We start from the raw sequence: 18,868 nt of genomic DNA, 5'->3' as shown, positions 1-18,868 counted from the left end.
CCCGCCCCCCCCCCCCGCTGGGCCCCCTCCCCCCGGCCTTTCTGCCCCCCCCCAAGCCGTGTGCCCTCCAACGCTGCCTGGGAGGGAGAAAGGAGGAAGAAGGGGGAATGTGAGAGGGGGAGGGGAGGGAGGGAGAGGGGAAGGAGGGAGAGAGAGAGGTGGAGGGGAGGGGAGAGGCCGAAAAATTTGAATTCCATAGTTTGTGACTTTCTTTTTGCATCCTAATTTTAATATAATTTGAATATTACAAAATTCTGCACGTTTTCAGGGTCATCATGGATGTCTGCAGTAATGCAGCAGTCCATTGATGATGTTGCTGCTGAGGAAGCTAGGGAGAAGATGGAGTTGGAAGATCTCCTTGGTGCAGAGAAAACCAAAGGTTAGGAGAGGGAGAACATTATCACCAATTTTATTCGGAGCTAATTGTCAAAACTAAACATTTTTGACGCAGGATTTTCCGACTAAATTTTCTGACCTTGTATAATTGAATTGCAGGCATTTTGATACAAAATCAGCACTGTACTGTATCCCCCCTAAAAGCTAAGTTAAGTCGATAATAATTTTAATTCCCATGTTCAAATTACGACATATTTGCGGATCTACCCCTTCCATCTTATAACAAAAGTACTTAAGCAATTTTCATAATACTTAGTATAAAATATTGGAAATTTATAAAATATACATTTTAATGGGATCATTATATAGAAGTATGTAACGTTTCCATTTCAAGATCGGGGGTGGCAAATATGCGTCAAGCCGATAGCCTAATCGTTAAAGGGTTAAAAGATAGCCTAATCGGTAAGAGCTGAGAAGACGAGTCAGAGCTGAGACAGATGTTCGGCAGATGTGGCGGGGCCTGAATGCAGTCACCTCCTACAAGGCGAAAGCAGGAGGCAGCTCGAATGTCGGCGAAACATTACTTCCTGACCAGCTCAATACGTTTTACGCACGCTTTGATAGGGAGAACACTGATGTGCCTTCTCGCGCCCCCATTCACTGTGATGGTATTTCAGTCTCAGTCACAGAGGCCGACGTCAGGAAATCCTTCAATGGGGTGAACCCTCGAAAAGCGCCTGGACCTGGTGGTATACCCGGTCGTGTTCTAAAAACCTGTGCGGACCAACTGGCTGTAGTTTATATGGACATCTTCAACCTCTCACTTCTGAGGTCTGAGGTTCCCACCTGCTTTAAAAGGGCATCAATAATACCGGTGCCCAAGAGGAGCAAGGTGACGTGCCTCAATGACTATCAACCAGTCGCACTAATGTGGGTGGTGATGAAGTGCTTTGAGAGGTTGATCATGGAGCAAATACCTCCTACCTCGACAAGAAACCTCGACCCACTGCAGTTTGCCTACCGCCACAACAGATCAACAGTGGATGCGATCTCGCTGGCTCTTCACTCCGCTCTGGACCACTTGGACATCAAAAGCACATATGTCAGGCTGCTATTCATTGATTACAGCTCGGCATTTAATACAATCATCCCCTCCAAGCTGGTTACCAAGCTCTCAGAACTGGGTCTCTGCGCATCCCTCTGCAATTGGATCCTCGACTTCCTCATTCAAAGACCACAGACGTATTGGTGGAAATGTGTCAGCCTCGATAACAATCAGCACAGGAGCACCTCAAGGCTGCGTGCTCAGCCCCCTGCTGTACTCACTCTATACTCATGACCGCATAGCCAGTCATAGTGCGAACCCCATCATCAAGTTCGCTGATGACACCACTATTGTGGGAAGTATCACTGATGGGGACGAGTCAGAGTATAGAAGTGAGATCGACCGACTGACCAAATAGTGCCAGCACAATAACCTGGCTCTCAACACCAGTAAAACCAAGGAACTGATTGTGGACTTTGGAAGGGGTAGGATGGGGACCCACAGTCCCGTTTATATCAAGGGGTCGATGGCGGAGAGGGTCAAGAGCTTCAAATTCCTGGGCGTGCATATTTCTGAAGATCTCTCCTGGTCCAAGCACACTGATGCAATTATAAAGAAAGCACATCAGCGCCTCTACTTGCCAAGGAAAGGTACTCTGAGAAGTTGAGGAGCAAGTTCTCAGCTAGTGACTCTTCTTCAGTTTGGAAGGGATGCAAGAAATTACCAGTTATAAGAGGAAAGCTCCCACTCTTTGGACAATCATCAGCTGACCAACGACCTGAATGCGTTTTACTGCAGGTTTGAAAATCAGAAATGTAACCCTGGTACCCCTCCTCCTCAACAAACACAGCCAGACCCCAGTCTGCAAAGAGTGGACCCTGCACCCATTCTTCCCAATTCACCACTTCACACCTACTTAAGGCAAGACTCCAGTATGTAAAGACTGGACCCTTTCCCACCCCAACCAACACATCACACCCACTCACAGCCAGACCTCTAATGCAAACACTGGGCCCTTCTACACTCACCCCTCTCCAATCACCACTTCACACCCAATTACCCACACCCTCCTTGCTGAACAACATCACTTCATAAACAATAAAAATAGAGGAGGTGGAGAGGCTTTTCAGAAGACAGAAAATGCGGAAATCTCCAGGACCTGACAATGTTTCCCCCTCAACACTCAAGCTCTGTGCCAAACAACTACAGACATTTTTAACCAGTCCCTGCAAACATGTACTGTCCCTGCCTGGTTCAAACTCTCCACTATTGTCCCTGTACCCAAAAAGGCGAGGATTACTGGTCTTAACGACTACAGGACTGTCGCACTGACCTCTGTAGTCATGAAGACTTGTGAAAGGCTTGTGCTAGCACAGCTGAAAAATATCACGACCCCACTGCTGGACACTCTGCAGTTTGCATATTGGGCCAATAGATCTGTGGATGACCTGGGCCTGCACTTCATCCTCCAGCACCTAGACCGCCAGGGGACCTATGCGAGGATTTTGTTTGTGGATTTTAGCTCTGCATTCAACACCATTGTGCCAGAGCTACTACACTCCAAACGTTGACTGTGCCTGAACCCCTCTGTCGGTGGATCACCAGTTTCCTGACAGACAGGAAGCGGCATGTGTGGCTGGGAAAGCACATCTTGGACCTGCAGACCCTCAGCATAGGAGCACCGCAAGGCTGCGTACTCTCCCCTCTCCTCTACACCAATGACTGCACCTCCACAGACACCTCTGTCAAGCTACTCAAGTTTGCGGACGACACAACCCTGATTGGACTGATCCAGGATGGGGAGGAATCTGCCTACAGGCAGGAAGTGACACAGCTGGTGCCATCGCAACAACCTGGAGCTTAATGCTCTTAAGACAGTGGAATTGATTGTAGACCTTATGAGAGCTCCTCCTCCCCTCACCCCACTCACCATCAACAACACCAGTCACATCTGTGGAGTCTTTTAAGTTCCTGGGAACCATCATCTCCAAGGACCTTAAGTGGGGGGCTACCATCGACACCACAGTCAAAAAAGCACAACAGAGGAGGTACTTCCTACAGCAGCTGAGGAAGCACAATCTCCCACAGTGGGTCAGGCAGCATCTCTGGAGAACATGGATAGAGTCATAGAGTGACACAGTGTGGAAACAGGCCCTTTGGCCCAACTTGCCCACACCGGCTAACAATGTCCCAGCTACACTAGTCCACTTGCCTGCACTTGGTCCATATCTCTTCAAACCTGTCCTATCCATGTACCTGCCTAACATTGTGATAGTCCCAACCTCAACTACCACCTCTGGCAGCTCGTTCCATACACCCACCACCCTTTGTGTGGAAAAGTTACCCCTCCGATTCCTATTAAATCTTTTCCCCTTCACCTTGAACCTATGTTCTCTGGTCCTTGATTCCCCAACTCTGGGCAAAAGACTCTGTGCATCTACCCGATCTATTCCTCTAATGATTTTGTACACCTCTATAAGATTTCCCCTCATCCTCCTGTGCTCCATGGAATAGAGTTCCAACCTACTCAACCTCTCCCTATAGCTCACACCCTCTAGTCCTGGCAACATCCTCATAAATCATCTCTGTACTCTTTCCAGTATGACATCTTTCCTATAACATGGTGCCCAGAACTGAACACAACATTCTAAATGCAGTCTCCCCAACGTCTTATTCAACTGCACCATGGGATGCTGGGCCGAAGAGCCTGTTTCCACACTGTATCACTATGACTCTATCTATCGTTCCCTCTCAAACCCATTCTCCTGCCTTCTCTCCATTACCTCTGACACCTGTATCAATCTCCTCCTGAAAAATGTCCATTGACTTGGCCTCCACAGCTGTCTGTGGCAATGAATCCCACAGTTCACCACCCTCTGACTTAAGAAATTCCTGCTCATCTCCATCCTAAAGGAACGTCTTTCAATTCTGAGGCTTTGGCCACTGGTCCTAGACTCTCCCACTAGTGGAAACATCCTCTCCACATCCATTCCATCCAGGTTTTTAACAGGCTGGGACAGACTGCAACAGCTTCACACCGTGTCCCAAAGCTTGTGTCCTGTCCTGCATCACCCAAGGCAGCAGAGACATTATAGGAGAGGGCAAGCACCGTAACAAAGTAGCTCACGATGGTTTGGGTAACATTCAGGAATGTCTATACATGTCACATCATGAATATTACTGAAGAACGGTCTTGACCCGAAATATAATCTGTACCTTTTCTCCAGAGATGCTGCCTGACCCGCTGAGTTACTCCAGCACTCTGTGAAAAGTCACCTAGCCACGTTCTCCACAGATGCTGCCTGACCAACTGAGTTACTCCAGCACTTTGTGTCTATTTTCCCTTCACCCATCTTCCCAAGCCCACCCTCCCTCCTCCTTTCCTATGTTGCTTTCCACCCATAAACCTCTCTGCCTTTACATTTCACTACTCTTTCAAATCTGCTCTACTTATCAACATGCATTTTTCTTCTTAACTTTTTAGTCATAGAGTGATGCAGTGTGGAAACAGGCCCTTCAGCCCAACTTGCCCACACCGACCAAAATGTCCCTTCTGCACTAGTCCCACTCACACGCATTTGGCCCATATATCCATCTAAATCTGTCCTATCCATCTAGTGTCCAAATGTCTCTTAAACATTAGGATAGTCCCAGCCTTAACTACCTCCTCTGGCAGCTTGTTCCATACACCCAGCGCCCTTTGTGTGAAAAAGCTACCTCTCAGATTCCTGTTAATTTCTGAAATATTGGTCACACGCAAAAATGCTACAAAATAAAGCTCAGAAAACATCAGAGAGCTTCTAAAACCTCAGAGCTTCCATGGCCCTGGACCCCGGCATCGAGGGACTTCACGCTTCTGCTCGTGATGTGGGCAGCATGCACATTATTTCACATAAAAAAATTATAACCCCGTCAGGCTACCCCTCTTTTTGAAAAGGTTTGTACCGGCCTGTATTTGCTTCAGTTTTGAACAAGCAGTTTGATTTCAGTTTTTTTTTTGCATTGTCAATAAACTTGAGAAAAACATGTTATTTTTTGCTTAAACCAGTTATCAGAAAAATACATTATGTTTGCCTTATGAACTTTAAGTTTATGAAAGAGAAAGAAAGAGACGAATAAAGATATATAATAATTTTTATGGAGGGGTTCCCTAAGACATGAAAATTATTTCAAGGGTTCCACAAGGTTGAGAAAGGCGGAATTAGAATGTGGATTGGAACAACAATGTGCCTTTGAGGCTGCCCATGTCATGCTGGAGCAAGCCTTGCCGTTATTTCCCTGTCCAGAGGCTGCGCATGTGTTTGACTGATGTGCATGAATTACATTTGTTGACTTAGTGGAATTGGCAACGGTCTAATTAGTGCAAATAATCAATAAAGAGGAAAACTGTATGAAAGATCACATGAGTCTTGTTCAGGCAACAATCTAGTTTGACTGTGCAGGAAGGAACTGCGGATGCTGGTTTACACCGATGATAGACACAAAATGCTGGAGTAACTCAGCGGGACAGGCAGCATCTCTGGATAGAAGGAATGGGTGACGTTGCGGGTCGAGTCCCTTCTTCAGGCTGGTTTGACCGTTCCCAATGGGTGTGATACTGAGCGCTCTTAAATAAAGAAGAAGGGTTTGGGCCTGAAACGTTGCCCATTTCCTTCGCTCCATAGATGCTGCTGCACCCGCTGAGTTTCTCCAGCACTTTTGTCTACCTTAAATAAAGTATAGCCTTGTTTCACTTACCCAATCTTTGAGGTGCGTTTTCAAGTTTACTTTAACACAATGTGTCTCTGGGATTCTGGACTAGAATGACAGCTCAATGATAAACAGTAATTGGCATGTTTCTGGGCGCCATTGGAAACAGAATTCCTGTGTGGAGATGCATCGCGTAGATCCAGGTCAATGAAGAACTTAAATGTAGAATATGTCATGCTCATGTTAGGGGAAGCCATGTATCCATCTGCTGGGTTTGTGCGTATGTGTCCATTCATGGTGGGGAATGGTCCATCCCTTTGTGACCAATCTCAATTAACACATCCATAGTACAGTGGTTACATTTTGTGCTAAGAGTGCTTGTAGGGTTGTATGCATTGATGATGCTGGTTAAATGTGGGTGCTCTAAGCTTGGAGACCTGGATTACATTACCATGTAAACTGAGAGGTAGTGGCTGTAAGACATACCTACCCTGGCCATCAAAGACTGTCCCTGTTATAGTGGGACCATTAAAGATGCCTGTGGACATGATATTTAGTCTGCTTTGCGATATTAAGACTGCTTTGCTAAATTTGCTTCACTGGTGATCCAAGGAGTGTAAGGGGAGGGTTATGTTGCAAAGGGTTAAACAGACTGTGTCAGTTAAAACGGAGTTGTCAGCAAACAGCCATACACATGCTTTTCTGCTAAGTTAACAGTGCCACATTCAAGAAAAAACACTCAGATTTCAGCTCCTTCATTTCTCCAGTATTAGTATTTTTGCTGTTATACTAATTTCTGTAAGTTCATTGCACCCATGGCGATTCCTTGAGGTCCGTCACGGTTTATTTATTTAATGTTTATTTCTTTATTTTCCCAATACTATTTTTGTTAATCTTTTACATATCTATGGAACCCGTTCAATCTGCTTTTCTGTTTCTTGCTGCTGTTGTAATTTTAGTTTAGTTTAGAGATACATCGCAGAAACAGACCCTTTGGCCCATCAGGTCCTCACTGACCAGTGATCCCTGCACCTTAACACTATCCTACACACACAAGGGACAATTTACACTTATACCAAGCCAATTAACCTACAAACCTGCACGTCATCTAACTAATTTCACAGCATTAAAGGTTTTTAGTCTTTAAAAAACGACCTCTCTAGCTATAAAAGCTAACAATTCATGAGGAATAGATTGGGTAGATGCACGGAGGCACTTGCCCAGAGTAGGGAAATCGAGGACCAGAGGACATATGTTTAAGGTGGAGGAGAAAGGATTTAATAGTAATCAGACGATATCTTTGTCACAAAGGGTGGTGGATATATGTAACGAGCTTTCAGAGGCGGTAGTTGAGGCAGGGATTATTGCAACGTTTAAGAAACAGTTAGACAGGTAGATGAATGGAGAGATATGGCCCTAACGCAGGCAGCTGGGACGAATGTTGCTTATTAGTGAGGCAGGAATAAAAATGATCATGGCATGATTTACAGGATGCTAGAACCCGCTAAACTTAAGGTTAAATACTGCTTTGATTTACAAACCAGTGGACAGAAATATAGCAAGCTAATGCCTCATTTATTTTTTACTAGAAATCTTCACATGCCTCTTTCTAAAGGACCCGTCCCACTTTCACGACCTAATTCATGACCTTTTTTACTCATGGACATTTTTCATCATGCTAGAATAACGCCCCGACCTACTTGATGTCACGAGTACCTACGACCAGCATCACGACCTACCTACGACCTCCTACGACTTTGTGACGACCATGCTGCGAGTACGAGTCAAGGGCAAACTCGGCAGAGGTCGTGAATTAGGTTGTGACAGTGGGACAGGCCCTTTATACAGCTTGTAAGTGCATGTGTAAACATGAGTGGATCATGTAACCATTTTAATATACAGGTGCACAACCTTTTATCCGGTGTTCCGGAAACCGAAAAACTCCGAAAACCGTCCATTTTTCCCCAGGATGTCGTCTGTACACCAAAGCTCGCGTTTGGCGCCAAACTTGACCCGAAACGACCCACGGTCAACCCAGGTCTGTACTACTGTCGCGGCTGCCTCCTCCCCGGAGACCGGGGAGACACTTAAACATCTGTAAATCATTGCTTAAATGTTAGTCAGTTTGGAGGGCTTTTATGTGAAGGGGAGGGGGGTGAAGGGGTAAACTTTAATTCTTAGTCCCCTACCTGGTCGGAGAGGCGGGGAGCGGTCAATGCCTTACCGGGTCGCCGTGCAGCAAGCTCCGCAGCACTGTGGCCGCCAACTCCCAGCTGGGGCTGCGGGCGTCCGGCCGCGGGCGGCGCCGGTTGTAGCTCCGACCCCGGCAACTCTACCCCTGGCTGCGAGGCGCTCCAAATCCACCGCTGCCCGCGGCCGGACGCCCGCAGCCCCAGCTCCGCGAATGTTGGGAGTCGGCGGCGTCGCAGCGCTGGGATACCAGCGGGGAGCGGGCAATGCCTTACCGGGTCGCCGTGCGGTAAGCTCCGGAGCGCTGTGGCCGCCGACTCCCAACATTCGCGGAGCTGGGGCTGCGGGCGTCCGGCCGCGGGCGGCGCTGGATTTGGAACGCCTCGCAGCCAGGGGTAGAGTTGTCGGGGTCAGAGCTCCAACCGGCGCCGCCTGCGGCCGGACGGAGCCCCCAGCTCCGCGATGTTGGGAGTCGCCGACCAGGTAGGGGACTAAGAATTAAAGTTTCCCCCTTCACACTCGACCACCACCCCATAAAATCCCTCCAAACTAACTGACTAACATTTATGCAATGATTCCCCGGTCTCTGGGGAGGAGGCAGCCGCTCCAGACTTTTCAAGCCGCCCGCGCTACCTACCTAATCTACGCTAAAAATCTTCCATTCGGAAATCCGAAAATGTCCGAAATCCGACAAGTGTCTGGTCCCAAGGCTTTCGGATAAAAGGTTGTGCACCTGTACATATATTTCCTTCGCTGGGCAAGTGCATCTACCCGATCGATTCCTCTCATGATCTTATACACCTCTATAAGCCCACCCCTCATCTGCCTTCTCAACCTCTGCCTATAGCTCAGACCCTCTAGTCCTAGCAATATCCTCTTAAAACGTCTCTGTACCCTTCCCAGCTTGACACCAACTATTTCAATAATGGTATCTGCTGTTGTCAAATTTTAATGCAACATTTTCAATACTAACCCATATGATCAATGCTTCTGAAATCACATATTTCCAGCAGTACCTTGTAACCCTTTAGATCATAAAAATGCAAATTCTCTGACCTCTGAGCAGTCTGCTTCCTAAATGGCGTTGTTTCATTAGAAATAATATAAAACAAAAGTGAAATAAATGATAAACATCAATTAAGACCAAAATCGGGTCACATCTGCACATCATGCCTCAATTAGCACCCATCTTACATCACTATATCTGACAGCTATATTTAACCTTGGATTCCCATCTGCTCCACCATGACTGACTGATCATGGATAGTACACTCATCTGGAGGTCTAGAGCTTTCCACTGTGACTTAAAGGAAATGCTGTTCCAGTCCATACAATCTTAAAAATGAGAACAGATACACTGACTTCATAAATTAAAGTTCTGATTACTATTAGACTTTTTTTTTTTGCTTAACTGCATGACAATGACTGTGTAGAACTGGACAAATTATTTGGTCATAATTTTATCTTGCTAAGAATTCACTGCATGTTTTATTATTATTCAAAAGATAAGTCTAATATATGGGGATATGTTAGAATTGGCATTGCCATTAAATTGCATTTGGAATAATTGAGTGCCAGGTAAGTTTAGGATATGTTTTGAGTTCTTATTGGTTTGGTTTAGTTAAAGAAGGAATGAAGTGCCTGCTGCTTCAAGAGCTCTTACAAAAATACATTAGCGTAAAACTGTACTGCAGAAGATTTGCTCTTGGTCAGACAGTCTCACTGCAAACATTACAAATCTGTTAGAGTTGGTCGGGCAGTAAAAGTAAATACTTCTCTTAGTAAACAGCCTATGAAAAATTGACACTTATCAACGAGAATGCAATTGAAGAAGGAGTACTGAGGGGCAACTTTTTTTGAATTTAGGGGAGTAAGGCGCTGCAGGAAGCAAGCAGGAAAATGGAACCGAGTTCTGCATCAAAACAGCCGTGGTCAATGATTTAAACAGGATTCCGGAGACAAATGCTTCACTTCCTTCTTCCTATTTTTGCTGGACCTGCCTTGGGTTGAAACAGATCATATGCACCCTTGTTGGCAGAACTGTCCCAAAGTCCACTGCCTGCCCCACCTCAAACAGCCCTGATCCCCAGAATATCATTTGCCTCCATTCCGCTGAAACCTCTGACCTTTGATGCCTTTGTTTTCAACTCCTTCGATCAGAAGTGACAGGAGTAGAATAAGGCCATTCGGCCCATCAAGTCTACACCATTCAATCATGGCTGATTATGTAGCAGCCATTTAGTTTAACTCAGTATGTTATAACAATAACCAGTTACCGTTAAATATTATCTGTCTGTAATAATGTGGATGGGATTTATTACGTAGTCGGAGGCGTGTTTGCGGCTTGACTCTCCACTTCTCCACTGACTTTTTCTCCACAGCCTTGTGTGGCAAATAATTCCACAGATTCACCACCCTCTGACTAAACAAATTCCTCTGCATCTCCTTCCTAAAAGAACATCCTTTAATTCTGAGGCTGTCCTCTAGTCCTAGACTAGTGGGAACATTCTCTCCACATCCACTCTATCCAAGCCTTTCACTGTTCGATCCTCTAGCCATTTAGCATTCTCAAATCCTAAACATGACTGCCTCTACTTATTCTGGTCATTCCACGCCACTGACCTACATTATTCTTCAGCACCCGGTTTTGTCTCGGATCCAGTTGTTTAATGACCTTCGTTTCTAAACTTCAAACATTTTGCCATTCTCCAGATGTGGCATCTAAATATCCCATTTCCCCACCAGGTTCTGCTGCAGGCTGTAAAATTTGATTTCAAATGCCTTGTGCCTTCACATTCCTTTCCTCTATTAAGACTTTTAAAAGCTATTTTCTTTCCAAAAATATACTTGATTTATATTATGTGGAAGTATAAAGTGCAGCACATTGATACATTGCCATTGAAGGTACTGAACACATCTTTATGCTTAATTGTAAGATTTATATGATACTAGACTAAGTGGGACCCGTTGGGTCCCATGTTCACATGGGAGGGCTGGTCCCCCAACGCAATATTCCACCTCTCCATCAATTCCAATATTAGTGGCCAGTTGGGGGGGGGGGCTTTCTGGAGTGCTAGTATGGGTGTTGTGGGCCGAAGGGACTGGTTTCCAGAGGGCTAGAATGGACATTGTGGGCCAAATGGATTCTTGGGCTGGCAGCTCAGTCACTCAGGCCTGGTGGGCTGGCAGCTCAGTCACTCAGGGTTGGTGGGCTGGCAGCTCAGTCACTCAGGGCTGGTGGGCTGCAGCTCAGAAACTGCCAGAAATTCTGCCCAAAACAGGTGAGAGACTCTGTGAGAGAGAAGGGGGAGAGGGTGGAGAATCAATTTTAGACATTTTTCATCTTTTTCTGCAGATCACAGCAATGAAGGAGGAAAGTCTATCCTGGCCTTGATCTCACAGGGAGCCAAGGATGGGAGAGAGAAAAATGCTGGGGTGATGTATAATACTTGCAGGGGGAACACTTATTGATGGGCCGAAGGGACTCCTCTTGGGATAGTACAGGCCTGATGGGCCGAATGGGGATCTTTAAAAATAAATCTAAGTGAAATCTCAGCGAAAGGCACTTTTTTTGGACTTTTCCTGGCCTGGCACGGGCCTTTTGGGCCAAAATGCTCCTCCTAGGCCAACACGAGCATTTTGAGCAAAAAGGACTGGTTTCTCGGCAAATAGGGGCTTTGTGGGCTGAAATTAGTGGTCTCAGGCAGGCCAAACAACTCATTTCATTTCATTTCCATTTCAATTTCAAGCACAGGGCAGGCCAAACAACACATTTCATTTTCATTAACAAATCATTTATTGTAAGTACATTGCAGACTCACAGCTCAGTTGATTCACAGTTGTGGCCTCTCCCTCGCGATCTTCCAGAGTGAATGACTCACGTCCAAGCATCCGGGGTTTTATAGTCCTGGCCCCCTCCCCCCCCCTCCGGAAGGGGTGTTACCTTCATCATGGTGATTGATAGGCAAGAAGCCCAATCAGCTGATCTCCATATTTTTTAAACACTCATGATTTTTTTTACAATGGTTCTGGGTATGTAGTCTTGCATCTTGAAACGTGTCAGCCTATAACTTACAGTGATGGACAACTTTTACTGCGGCTTTGCTCTCCGATTCAAAGACCTAGATTGCATTTGGTGCTGTGATGCTTAGTTTAGAGATACAGCGCGGTAAGAAGCTCTTTGGCCCACCGCGTCTACACAAACCAGCGATCCCAGTTACTCTAGCACATACCACACACCAGGAACAATTTGCAATCTTTGCCAAAGCCAATTAACCTCCGAAACCTGTACGTATTTGGAATGCGAGGGGAAACCGGAGCACCCGGGGAAAACCCACGTGTTCACGGTAACAATGTACAAACTCCATACAGATAGCAACCATAGTCAGAATCGAACCCGGGTCCCTGGCGCTGTAAGGCAGCAACACTACAGCTGCCCCTAATGGTCCCAGGTCCCAAAGCTGGTATGTGATGGACACTGCAATACTCCTTGAGTGAGGTGTAGATGGCTGTTGTCACTTGAAGCACTTGGCACCAGTTTCCTCTCCTATTGCCTGTGATGGCTGATGACATGTTTTGGGCAGGCTGAAAAAAGGTTACCAGACGTTACAAAAATTGCCCTCCAGCAAGCTCAGATTTTTTTGGCCTTCCTGTTTGGAAAGTTCTGCAGCTTTTGGCAACGCAGGTGGTCACCATATGTTCCAGTGTGTTGTATGTACAACATACTCTACACAGTCCTTTAAACCAGAACTGTCACTAATTGTGAGGCTGGCTGGTGGTATGACATCTCTCTTTACATCCACTATAATTTTTAACTAGACTTGGCCAGATCCCAAACAATTTATTAATTTCAGTACAGTTTCCTGTTCCTCCGATATATCTGTCAAGTATGTTCAAAATATTCACAACCAAGTGTGAGATTTGTGCATGGGGAGTGTCAGATTCCAGCGCTGTTGTGAGGAAGATAAACAATGCTTCTGCGTTCAAAACTAACAATGCTGCCTTACTCCTCCCCTTAGTTTAATTTAGAGATACAGCGCGCAAACAGGCCCTTTCGGCCCACCGGGTCCGCGCCGACCATCGATCCCCGCACATTAACACTATCTAATACCCACTAGGGACAATTCTTTTTTTACATTTACCAAGCCAATTAACCTACAAACCTGTACGTTTACACTGAACAAACCTGTACGTCTTTGGAGTGTGGGAGGAAATCAAAGATCTCGGAGAAAACCCACACAGGTCACGGGGAGAACGTGCAAATCTGTAGAAACAGCACCCATAGTCAGGATCGAGCCCAGTCTCCAGCGCTGCATTCGCTGTAAGGCAGCAACTCTACCGCTGCGCCACCGTGCAGCCCTTGTTGTAAGTTGTTGTTACTCTGACAATACTGTGATACTGTGGCCACCTGCTCAATTATCTGCCAGCTACTTTGGCACTGAGGAGGAGTTGGCGGTTCCATGGATACCACTGGGATCCACCTCTGTGTCAGCAATTAATATGAATCTCCTTCGCCTTCTTAAGCTGCCAAACAAGAACGATGACGTTGTTTCCACGTATGAGATGACTGATGAAGCCAACATTCTCTACCAGATGAGGAAGGGGATTCTGTACCCTTCAGGACAGGGGTGGGATGGTAGTGTGTGAGCTGAAATGAAAGGAACAGTCAAACTGGTCCGAAGAAGGGACTCGTCACAAAACGTCACCCATTCCTTCTCTCAAGAGATGCTGCCTGTCCTGCTGAGTTACTCCAGCATTTTGTGTCTATGTTCAGTGTAAACCAGCATTTGCAGTTCCTTCTTACACATTATGCAATCACAGGCAGCCATCCCCCATTCGACCTAATAGTCAATAACAGTACAGCTGAAGATGTTCGCGCCTGGTGCCAGTCTGCAGCACTCCCTGAAATGAAATGAATAATCTGCTGCCATTACCAGTGTAATTGGGATTCCAGCCAGTGCAGAGATCACTGTTCAAGAAGGAACTGCAGATGTTGGAAAATCGAAGGTAGACAAAAGTGCTGGAGAAACTCAGCGGATGAGGCAGCATCTATGGAGCAAAGGAAATAGGCAACGTTTCGGACTGAAACCCTTCTTCAGACCCGAAACGTTGCCTATTTCCTTCGCTCCTCACCCGCTGAGTTTCTCCAACAGTGATTAATTACTGTGCTGCAATTTCACTCGGTTGCTGTGATTCCATGATTCGCACGTTATTGGCTTAACGTCAAAGAGAGTCACTCACTTCACATCTGGAATTCAGATGTTTTTTTTAAACGCGTTTGAACAAAGAGTGAAAAAATGGTTGAAACTGAAACTGGATGATTCTGGCAGAACCAAAACCAAACACTGACGACAGATTATATTGTAAAAGTTTCCCCATAGCATTAAAAAAAACAATATTTTAGTTTAGAGATACAGGCTCTTTGGCCCGATGACTCCGTACTGACCCCTACACTAGCCTGTACACAATTTACAGAAGACAATTAATCTGCGAGTCTTTGGAATATGGGAGGAAACCGGCGAAAAGTGACATGGTCACAGAGAGAACGCACAAACTCTGCAGTCCCTAGTGATTGGCCAAGCCTCATTGGCATTAGTCCTGAACATGGAAAATTTAATCACAGCAAACTAGAGGCAATGGTTTAATACTCAGCAAGTCAGGCAGCATCTGTGGAGGGAATGGACAGGCAGGTGTTTCGAGTTGGGACCCGTTATCAGGCTGATTGTAGTAGGGGAAAGAAAGCTAGAAAAGAGAAGTGGGGGCTGGACAAAGCCTGGCAAGTGAGAGATGGAGAGGACTAGTGCTAGAGTAACTCAGTAGGTCAGGCAATATCCATGGAGAACATGGACAGGTGACAGGTCTCGACCCTTCTTCAGACTTCTCTTTTTTCTGTTGCCAGGACTCAAGGGCGTGAGCTACAATTCCTTGGAGCAACTCAATTCCTTGGAGTGGAGGAGGATGAGGGGTGATCTTATAGAGGTGTACAAAATCGTGAGAGGAATAGATTGGGTAGATGCACAGAGTCTCTTGCCCAAAGTAGGGGAAATCGAGAACCAGAGGACACAGGTTTAAGGTGCGGAGTAAAAGATTTAGTAGGAACTTAGTAGGCCCCCCTCGGTCATGACTGACCATGGGTAACTCATCCTAGTTTGCAGGTGATGTGCAGTCGGATGCAAGCCTGGGCGATGACATATGGAGGACAGGCTGTTGCCCATGCAGCACTTCCCCCCTCTCCACGTCGCTGATCGACCCAAAGAATCTGCAGTAGGAACTGAAGGGTAACCGTTTCACACAAAGAGTGGTGGGTTATCTAATGAGCTGCCGGAAGAGCTCATTGGAGGCAGGTACTATCACAATGATTAAGACACATTGAGACAGGTGCATGGATAGGACAGGTTTAGAGGGATATGGGCCAAACACCAGCAGGTGGGACTAGTGTAGATGGGATCTGTTGGTAGGCGTGGGCAATTTGGGCCAAAGGGACTGTTTCCACGCTGTACGTTTCCACGCTATGACCAGTATTTGAGGTTCCTTGTTTCTACAAGTGAAAGATGGACACTGGTGTGAGGGGTTGGATTGGCAGATATGCGGAGAAAGTGACAAAGTAGATAAAGGGGCGTCAGATAAGGAGAAAAAAGGTGCGAAATACATATCTCGAGGGAGGGTCATAGGTGGAAGGGGACAAGGGAAAGAGAGAGAGCGGAGATAAAAAGGGAAATGATGGATTCGGGAATGGGAGACGAGTGTGGAAGGACGGGGAAGGAGCAGGGTTAAATCTAGTCAGTTGAGTATTGTTAAGGCTGCCAGAAGTGGCAGCATTGCCTCCATACATCTTGACTGTAGTACCTAGAGCAGCCTTAACAAGACCTGGTCTTAAAATGTTCAAATGACACCACATTATAACAATAATTTAACATCATCTTAATTAAATTGTTCATTTTGTCGGAACGGTAATGATTCCGTTTATCGATGTTTATTTGGTTTCACACTGACCACCACCCTACCCCCCCCCAACCAAGCCTCCTCTGCAAACACACACACATTTTGTGTCTATCTTTGGTGTAATGGGGCTTTCTCACGGGGCGACTTGACGCAAGAGGTAACCAGAGTTGAACATCGTGGGAACCTCGTACGATAACCGTACGGCATTCGTGGACCACCGTGGCGCTAACGGCAGGTACTCGTGTAACTTGTTGACTCGGGAGAACATTCAAGCAAGCTTGAATTTCTCCAAGAGTGACTTGTACACTTGTGGTTGAACATTGAAACATTACATGGACGTAGTGGCCAGTGCGATATCCGCAATAACTCTTGCGGTTACCGTGGGAACTCCTGCAAACGGTGAACCCGGAAGCTGGGCAGAGGGGACAGAAGGCGAGTAAAAAAGGTGGTCTCAATATCGCCAATGGAACATGTGTCCATCGAGGACGTCCCACCTCATTGTCATTGTTGGAGAATCTTTTTCACTGGAACACTTGCAGAGATGGCTCCCAGAAAAGCTCAAAGAAAGGGGGTAAAGCATGTCAGAAAGGTTTTTGCCATGCAGGAGAATGAGGAGGAGACGCAGTAAGAGAGACAGGTGGAGAGGCAACAGGAGATGCCAGAGATAACACTGCCTGTGGGCTCCTTGGAGCATGGAGAGAGTGAGCAAGGTGGATTTCAGATTGCCTCCCGTAGCCGTTGTAGGAATAGCCTCAACAGACGTGTATATAAAGGGAAGATGGCAGAAGGTAAGGCCATATAACTTATTTTATCCTCTTCGCACAGCACATTAAGCAGTTTATCATATTGTCCAAATAGAGGTCTCCGTTGAAAGATGGACTTCACCCAGTGAGACTTCCTCTTAATTCTCATTTTAATTAATCTCACCCTTCTGCCTTCACGCAAGCGTCCTCGATTCACATAGATGGCTGCTGCATACAGCGCGTCAATGAAAAACACCACCATCCTGTACTCGAAACTACTTAGTACAGGCATGTCTCCAAATGAGCCAATTCAACCAAGGGAGGATATTTATAGGGTGTGAAAAAAAGTGACATAATTTGTGCCACATGATGATTTAACAACACTTCACAGTTCACAATGTTCATTCAAGATTTAACGGGAAAGCTCGGGAGATGGACAAGTCACTGGCACAAATAACAGAAATGCCGAGTACCCGTGGGAACTCTTTATCTACCCCCGTTATATCGTGTGATATCGTGCTAGACCACGACCACTTCACTCTGGTTACATCTTGCGTATGGTCGCCCCGTGAGAACGCCCCATTAACCAGCATCTGCAGTTCCTAGTTGCTACACACTTCGCTCTTCACTTTGGCTTGTCGCGAAGAATCTTAAACCCCAGCTGAGTTCAGGTATTATTTCGAATCGATTCAATATTTCTTGTTCAAATGAACGTGCCTGAACACTTCCACGTCTGACATGCTGAAACCGACGATGGAATTGGTTGAATTAAAAGTGGTTACACTTTGAAATAGGCAAGCAGATTCTTGCCTCGTTGTGCCCGGGCAAGGTGCCGCCAAGCTGGGGGCAAGAACAAGGTGCCTACGGACAAAGTGCCTCCAATCTTGGAAAACGACAGGAAACCTTTCGATTTACAGCACGTTGTTTTTTTTCACAAACAGCACAACAACAAACGAAAAGGAGAGACGAAGAAAACCACAATCAGAAACCACCGATATAGTTTTAAGAAGGAATTGTTAATTTCACCCAGTACTCGCCTGGCTGTAAGGAAACGTTCTCCTTAGTTACGTGAAAATTAGCTCAGCTTAAAATTGGAATTTCGTTTGAGGAGCGTTCGTGTCCGAATCTGCCCAGTGTCCCCCGCTCACTCACTCACTCACTCCCAGCGCTGCCGCCGACCTCCAGGCATCCACTACTAAAGATCATATGGTCTTTGCTCACTGCCGCCGCCAGCCAGCCTCGCTGCTCCAGCTCCTTAAACAGACGTCAAGCGGCAGTAGGTTGGCGAGTCGGGTACGTGGGCGTTTTCCACTCTCTGTCAGCAAAATAACAACTTTTAGTTTGCAACCTGAAATTCGGCTTCATAGCGATTAATTTATATTTCAACTGGACACATTAATAATCGCGAGAGGCATTGTGATGAGAGATTTTTAATCTGAATCTTTTGTTTTTTAAATTATTTCGTGTCATGTATAATAATGAGGGTTGCTCTGTAGTTGGGGGATGTCCTGAATGGAACTTGCCAGAAAGTTTGTGTCTCTATGGAGAGGGCCACAATTTGAAGAATGTTGATTTGACATGAGAATTTTGTTATTTTATACTAAATGCGATTGTTAGCTTGAATTACATACTGCCCGTTTAATTTGAAGACTATTTTTGTTTGCTCTCCTTACTGAAAGCTTCCCCTTTTCTCTAAGCTCACGATCAAAGAGACTATTACAAATAATATTTGTTATTTCATTATTGCAAAGCGCTACAGAAGCCAATTAGTTTGGAATGTGGGAGGAAATCGGGTAAATTCCGCATGGTCACAGTGAGAACGTACAAACTCGGCAGCCCCGAGTGATTGAAGCCTCATTGGGATTTGTCCTGAACATGGAAAATGTAATCACGGCAAACCAGAGGCAATGGTTAAATCTAGAGC

General features: G+C 46.0%; 1 protein-coding gene across 1 annotated transcript in view; it reads right to left on the bottom strand.

Moving 5' to 3' along the window:
* The window catches only part of chst6 (carbohydrate sulfotransferase 6), a 29,625-nt gene extending 10,974 nt beyond the window's left edge, over positions 1-18,651 (bottom strand). Inside the window, exon 1 of the mRNA XM_055648980.1 lies at positions 17,982-18,651. The gene's annotated coding sequence lies outside the window, so the exon portion shown is untranslated. The remainder of the gene's footprint in view (positions 1-17,981) is intronic.
* Between the last annotated feature and the right edge of the window lie 217 nt (positions 18,652-18,868).

The sequence above is a fragment of the Leucoraja erinacea genome, chromosome 17, assembly GCF_028641065.1.
Source record: "Leucoraja erinacea ecotype New England chromosome 17, Leri_hhj_1, whole genome shotgun sequence".
Classification (NCBI taxonomy): Eukaryota; Metazoa; Chordata; class Chondrichthyes; order Rajiformes; family Rajidae; genus Leucoraja; species Leucoraja erinaceus.
Note: the sequence above shows the minus strand (reverse complement) of the source record. Positions and strands in the feature narration are given on the sequence as shown.